The sequence below is a fragment of the Patiria miniata genome, unplaced genomic scaffold (assembly GCF_015706575.1).
Source record: "Patiria miniata isolate m_02_andy unplaced genomic scaffold, ASM1570657v1 HiC_scaffold_7, whole genome shotgun sequence".
Lineage (NCBI taxonomy): Eukaryota > Metazoa > Echinodermata > Asteroidea > Valvatida > Asterinidae > Patiria > Patiria miniata.
In genome coordinates this window covers 7,437,959-7,445,437 of record NW_024037074.1, presented here as the reverse complement: position 1 = coordinate 7,445,437, position 7,479 = coordinate 7,437,959, and the positions used below count along the sequence as shown (strand labels likewise).

At 38.3% G+C, this 7,479-nt stretch overlaps 1 protein-coding gene across 3 annotated transcripts in view; it reads left to right on the top strand.

Annotated features, from left to right (window-relative positions):
- Positions 1–131: 131 nt before the first annotated feature.
- The window catches only part of LOC119746327 (nascent polypeptide-associated complex subunit alpha, muscle-specific form-like), a 51,978-nt gene continuing 44,630 nt past the window's right edge, over positions 132–7,479 (top strand). For all 3 annotated transcript variants that reach the window (XM_038223208.1, XM_038223209.1, XM_038223207.1), the window contains exon 1: positions 132–599. The gene's annotated coding sequence lies outside the window, so the exon portion shown is untranslated. The remainder of the gene's footprint in view (positions 600–7,479) is intronic.

Genomic DNA, 7,479 nt, shown 5'->3' with positions numbered 1-7,479 from the left:
CCGGTATCGCATATCATCATGCGACGACTGTTTTATGTGTCGAAAACAGGACCGCTCAATCAGAATAGCCCCCTCTGTTGACAAAAATGATCCATAACGTCTTGCCCATTCCTCCTCCATTACCCTTGGGGAAAAGCGAAGAAGCGGATAGTGTGGCGGAACCAGACTGAACTAGCCGAGCAGCACGCCCGCGCCGCACTTCGCGTATATTATGCGCACGCCTTCGCACTTCCGGTATTTTCGCCATCTTTCCAATCGATCATAATCGCTTCGGGGAATCCTGCCGATTGACTCATAAATTCTTTTCGTTTAAAGCCGCTTCCGCTGTGCCGACGCAATTTTTAGATACCACTAGGAACAGTGAATTCCTTCGAATTGTTCTGGACGCTCAGAAAGATCGAGGAAAAAGTATTGACAATTGTTAGAATTTTTACTGAGTTGAGTCGTCGTCTCGGAAATTTCACCCGACTGTGTAGCGGTAAACAGCGTGACCGTACGTAGGCCTACTTTGTGCCGGTCAACAGCCCCACCGTATTGCAGAGTGGACACGCTACTGAGACCAGTGCTCGGACTTCGAGAATAAAGACGTTATATTTACAGTAAGTATTAAGTAGGCTACTGTTATTGTTGGACGTTTAGAATGCATGATGGAAAGAATGAAGTGTCAAGACGCCACTTCAGCGGTTGTGTACAAAGTCTATGGAGAGTCAAGGAAATTTTCTCTTAAGTCCCGGCCCGCCCTACGCATGTGTGTTTTTCTTAAAAAAAAAAAAAATGTTTTGCAATAACTGATGATAATATATGTATGAAGAAAAAAAGTGGCATCAGGTATTACCGTAGTTGCAATTTTTTTCCCGAAAACTCCTTTTGAGCTTCAGATTTTGTTAGTAAAGGTTTAAATTAATCAGATTTTACTTGACCAACCTTGGATAAGTGGTATCTTAGAAATAATGCCTATTTTGTTTTAAAAAGTTATTCTTTACTTAAATACTAACAGATTTGGCGTATAAAATGCCTTTTTTTCCTTCCTAATCCTAGGTCTTTGCTCCTGTGATGTTTGGTACATATTCCTATTGAGTTCAAACCAGAAGCATGTTATTATTTATTAATTTACAATAGTAGTACTAAAGTTCATGCTGCAGACTACTAAAAAAAAAATGAGTATATTGTACTGTGAAAAAAAAAATTATTCATTTTGTGTTTACATTGGCAACAGGGTGTTTAAAACTACATTGGTCTTTGTTTATAGTCACCAGAAAAAAATAGCTATTTGAAAGTGAAACTGTGAAAGTGTTTGTCATCACTGACATGACTGATAGATTGTTTGACAATAAACTACATTGTACACTGTATGTGAAACTGGATCGTGGATAGTCATATATCAGTATATAATTTTTGAAAATATTTACATAATGAGGATTAAATTCCAAGATAATGTGTCACACATACATTTCAAGAAGATATATACAATAAACTTGTATAAGTTTCCACTGTCTTCTCAAAAAGATAAAAACCATAAAAAAAAAGGATTTTACATTTTTTGGGGGGGTAAATTTTCATGTAGCTAAAAAAATACAGTTGGGTAAAGCTGTTTTTGTTGGAAAAAGTTTTCTGTTCTTTCAACTTTTTTTTTTCTAATTCAAACATCTGTTAAATTAATTTGTAATGTTTTGGGAAATTGATTTAGTGAAAAACTAATAATCAAAATGCAACAATTCGCTAACAACAGAAACATTTTGCTCAACAAGAACAGCTTTACCCAACTGTATTTTTGGGTGTACATGTTCATGTAAATCTGCAAAAAAATTGCCAAATAGTTTTTTTTTCTGGCTTTCCTTTTTCTTTTTTTCAAAAAAGAAAACTCATTTTTATTTGTTTCATCATCAAATTGTGATAATGGAAACAATAGTACTACCCGTAGTTTGATGGTTCGTGAATATGATTTATGGTGTTTTAAAGCATGACCCAGCATTCCAACATAGTTAGACACGTACAACATTTGTAGCAGACTTTTACTTTAATATCAATTTCAGTTCCATCTGCAAAACATAACTGATGTGGATGAGTTATCTTCCAAAAATATGGTTTTGCAATCATATCTAAGATATGATGGATGACTGGTGTGGTACAGACTTCTTCCTCTCAGTATCAGTCGCTCGACTGTGACTTCATATAAATTCATTTTTAGAGACTGTGCAAGGGAATGAAGGATAATAACCAGTTTTTAGCGAAAAAAGTTATTCCAGGGTTTCCTTCCTAATCAGAATGTTACTTTTGAAAAGGAATTCTATGAAGTCTGTCCAATTTGTGCTAAAACAGGAAATGTCAAATTTATGAGTGTTGACTGTGAAATTTCTCTGACTTTCTAATCCTGACCACATACATGTACATGTACTGTAGCAATCATTCATGTGTGGATTCTCTGTGAGTAATGAAGGAAAGCCAGTCAGATTTTGTTTCTCTCTGAAGCTGATTCCAGGAAAATCAACACTCAAAATGTTAAACAGGATGTTTTCAAATTGCAGTTCAAAATGATCCCTTTTTTTTCCTGAGAAAAACTGTGAAAACCAACTGAGAGTAATTTCTTTGTTCAAGTGTGGAACCCGTACAGCTTGATTGATGAAACATTGAATGCATGTACGTTACTTTAGTACATGTAGGCAATGCAAGTGCCCACAGTACAGTCTGTCAATGCAGCATCAATTTTATGCCATTTGACACCTGTCTTTGTAAAAGACTTGCTGTGAGGTTCAGGCAATTGCAATGGGGTGTGAAGAATGCACCCATGTCATTATTTGGAGGCAGAATATTTCAGTGACATGGAAGATGGATTGAAACAACTTGGAAGACTTGGCTTACTTTCCATTATGGTTGCTCTTTCATCCAGCTATTTACGACCAATAGTACCTCCTCAGGCCCACCTTTCCACCATTACACAGCTGTGTCTAGATTGCGTTCCCCATGCTATTCTCAAGTTTCCAGGCATGCAACTTTTCCTCGGATCTGCTGATTTCCTCGGTTTTTACTTCTCGTGAATGCCATTACAAATTGAAAAAGCTGCACAAAGTCTTGCGTCGTTTGGAATTTCCTTGTTTTTCCCCTAAACTCCCAGTTGCATGCCTGAGTTTCATCCAGAAAGATGGATTCCTTTTGTAAATTGCTATTTTTCTAGCAGCACAAAGTTTTTCACTTTTGAATGAGAAATCAACCAGAAAAATCAACCCGCTTATTGAATTACATGTAGTACTTCATAATTTCAAAATTATTGGCTACAAGACAATTATTCCGTTCTCTCTCGGGGTAGGCTGGTTCCCATCCCACAATCAGTATCAATAATGTACGGACCGGGCGCCAGTCTGCTCGCAAAGGGGATCTGTCTGTGATCAAAACAAAAACCTTGTTTTATTTAAAATTCAGACTAAATTAGAGGGTTGCAGAAGTTCCCCCCCCCCCCAAAAAAAGGGGGGAAAATAGGTTTTTCGGTTGGAATGAAATGTACAAGTTGAAAATGTATTACTAGAAAGAAAAAAAAGAGTTTGTTGAAGAGCAGGGAACCATGGAGGAATGAGGGAACGTAGCTTTTATGAAAATGTATTATCACTGTGTTTGCCCATATACACACTATGCTCTGTACAGGCCTGCCTTGGGAGGTATGATGTTCTTTATGAATTGTTAATAACATGACCATTCATGAATGTGAGGAGCCAACTTTCTTCAAGGCCATCTTGCATGTCTTGCAGCCTTGTCTGATAGTGGTGATGAGAAGGACAACTAGATTAGCCACAACAATAACAGTCTTTGGAATACAGCTGCTGCACATAATGATCTCTGTGTTGACTTATTCAGTGTGACTAAACAACTGGAAGTCTGTAGAAGACATAATTTTTTTCCGGTTTGTTTGACTGATAAATTTTCACTTTGCTTTAAGATTTACCGGTAACTTTAAAATTCAAGATCAGGCTAAGAGCAAAGAGGTTTTTGTTTCTTCAAAAATTAAAATGAGTTGTACACCCCCATGTACAGAATAAGTAACTAAACATGTACGTGTATGGTACATGTACGTACATTTTTATCGGTCCATCAGATGACTGTCGATGTCTAAATGAAAAAAATTCTCTTGAAATACTTTAAAAGCTTATTAATTAATTAATTGTATTTCTTTGAAAAGGAACTTACACTCTTTTAAAATAGAAAAAGGAACTTCACAATTTAAAATGTCTAAATGAAAAAATTTCTCTTGAAATACTTTAAAAGCTTATTAATTGTATTTCTTTGAAAAGGAACTAACACTTTAAAAAAAAAGAGAAAAAAGGAACTTCACCAATTAAAAAAATTAATGCATTGCTTTGTTTACATAGTGTAATTTGAACACACATGCAGCTACATACATACGTATAATCTTAAGCTTTGTGCAGGACTTGGTATATTACATGAAGTACTTGGTATGTTTGCATGGAGCACATGAACATGTATGTTAATCCCAGAGGATGCAGGGGTCAATTCTTAATATCACGCACCACACTGAGTGTGAAATTGAATCAATTAAAACGATACTTTCTCCTCCAGCCAAACCCTCTTGGGGCATCTGTTCTTCCGCCTTTCCCTCCCCTGATTCCCCCTTGCCAGCCCCTCTGAGCTCCTGCTGGTGTTTCTGGGCGTCATGCTGGCACAAACGCCTCCAAGAAGTCACCGGATAGCCCTCAGGAATTCGGTTTTGTGACACGGCTTTTAACCCTACTTTATTTTTTTGGTTTTTTTTCTTTGGCTCGTCTTGGCATATTATTAGATAAACGAGATCTATGTTAAAATAGTCTGTGAAAGTAGTGTAGTCTTGATAGTTCATAGTTGATTGTCGTTATACAAGCATTCTGGTTTAGTGAACATCAAGCCTCGGTCCTGACCATACATTTGCACGATGAATGGGATTGACTTTCCTCTTTTAAAGCTAAGTCCATCATTTGCAGCTATCCAAAAAGTAACTGGCGTAATTATTGTTGAAAAACATACTTGGTTGAAAGATAAAGGGGACTAAGCTCCCTGTGAAATTAATCTTTCTGGCATGCTGTCATTTTGAAGGAATCAACGAAAAAAGGCCTTTCCAACGGTGCGTCTTAAGACACACTGTTGGAAATTTCCGTTAGTACTTCATATGTTTTATTCGGCGAAGCGCGCACCAGCGTTGACACAACGCACACACGCACGCGGTTGCTATAATTCGTCGGATCAGTGCGCCACGTTGCGTAGCTGCAATCGGCTCAGCAATCGGCTCAGTGAGAACGTGTCTCGGACGCTGAATTCAGGCCCAATTCAAAACATGATTCAGCAACTTTTGATTTGAAAATCGAGATCCCAGATCGTTGTTTGTCTCGAAATATACAGCTGAAGCTGAGCTGAAACTTCATCAGGTTAGTTGTTCAGTACCCTTCTTTAGATTTTGTGCACTTTTGCTGCCTCAAACGAGCAAAATGCACCAATTACAAATGATGGACTATACCTTTAATACAAAATTTGGATATAACATTCTGAATATCTGGTTAGGTCCTCAGTTTGGAGCTGTTTTTTTCTGTCTACAAAATTATCCCTGTGAAATGGGCAAGGATGACAATTAATTCTTGTTTCCCATTCGCAAAAATTGGGAGTACTTTATTATAAGAATTGATAAACCTTAATTCTCCAAGATACTTTACTTCACCAGGAGATTTTTGAGGATTCTGCAGCATTTTAGTGCAAATGGTGTGTGCTTACATTCAGGAAGGTTGCTAGGGAAACTATGCATCCCTCAGAGGTCAGAGTTAAAATGAACAGGAGATTCAAATTCACTTTCCCTAATTCTCCCCCTAATTATGCACATGCCACTAGCGCAAGTGATAGTGTTTCATCTTTCTTCCTTGTCAATCGTGTTTCAATTTGCATCGTTTTCTTCCTTCTTGCCAAAGGCTGAAAATGAAACCAAAATACAATCTGCAGTCTGCCTAAAACAAAAAATTATCAGTGAAATTATGACCCCTGTAGTGTCGTTGACTCCGTTTCTGAATAATAAAGTTTAAACAAGTGTTGACACAATACAAGGAAATTGCTGTTTGCGTTTGACGTTTATCTGTAACATGAAGAGGAAATTGTTCAAATTTGTGATCAGATTGGATTCATCCTGTATTCCTTTCTCTTTGTGTGACATGGTGTGATCGACCGCAATGAACACCATGTCCTTGTAGATAAAAATGATACAGAATCTATACACACGTATCCCAGTTTACACAGAACAAAATGTTACTTGTACTATTTTCTCATCCACAGTTAGGGGATACTCGTTAGGGGAGTGGTTTTTGAAAAGCCCCCCCCCCCCCCCCCCCCCCGGCCTAAAATCGAAACCTCCCAATATGGTCTTGGAAAATAGTGGGGTTAGAGAAATCGAAGTGACACATTCAGTGTAAAAGGCTTTTTAATCATGTAGCAATGTGACACAGTTTCAGTACATTTTTAAACTGATGCTTCCCACCCTCCCCAAAAATGTTAAACATACCGGTAAGTGAGGGGGGGGGGGGCTCCACGTGCATGTACATGTACCTCTTGCCTTCACCTTGGTGCCCCTGCCCTTGCCAATGCCGAGAAAGATGTTTAGATTACCTAATGGAATCTGGATTGCCCTGAAACCAGTTGAAAACGACAGAATTTAGCACCCTGACACTGAAGCATTCGGGCCACATTTATGCCTGATTCTCTCTGATCAATTTTTAACCTGGGGTCTGCAGGTGCATAGTTACATGTACAAACATCCATGAGGAGAATTATTACCGACATGCCCCCCCCCCCACCCCTCATGAGTATGATTTATCCTTGGTGTACAGTGAGAATACTGTCCTGTCTGGCTGTTGAACGAGTCCGCGGCTAAAGGTCTGTTTAAATCACTCCTGAGCAAAAGGCAAACAACTCTCGGCATGGTGGAAGCCTGTAACCTGCAGAAGGGGCGGTTTCAGAAACGAACTAAGATGGTTGCTTCTCTCTTCTGTTGCATTTTGTCGGATGTATGTAAACATCCATACCAATCCTTGTCTGCATGTCCAGGGAGTTCTAAGGGTTAGCCGTCCCCCAGCCCAACTGATTTTCAGTGTTAGGTTTTTTTTATATATATTTGGACAGAAGATCTGTCGAAGCTTTAAAGTTTACTTGAATAATGGGTTATGGCTGTTCTGATACACCGTGCCCTCTGGAGACGTGCACATAATAGGGAACAAAAGATTGTATACGTCTCCACAGGGCAATTTCTATAGATGAATACGTCTCCACAAGGTTTTCACAAAAATATGGATTTCGCAAATGGAAGAGTTTTAGAATTTTTAAGGGATAATACATATGCAAGTCCGAACTTCAGCCAAGGGTTCTGGTTAAAACGAGCATTTTGAAACTTCACTTTCAAACTCGAAAACTTTACTACACGAGAACAAAGAATATATCTCCACAAGGATACAAATTTCAGTATGG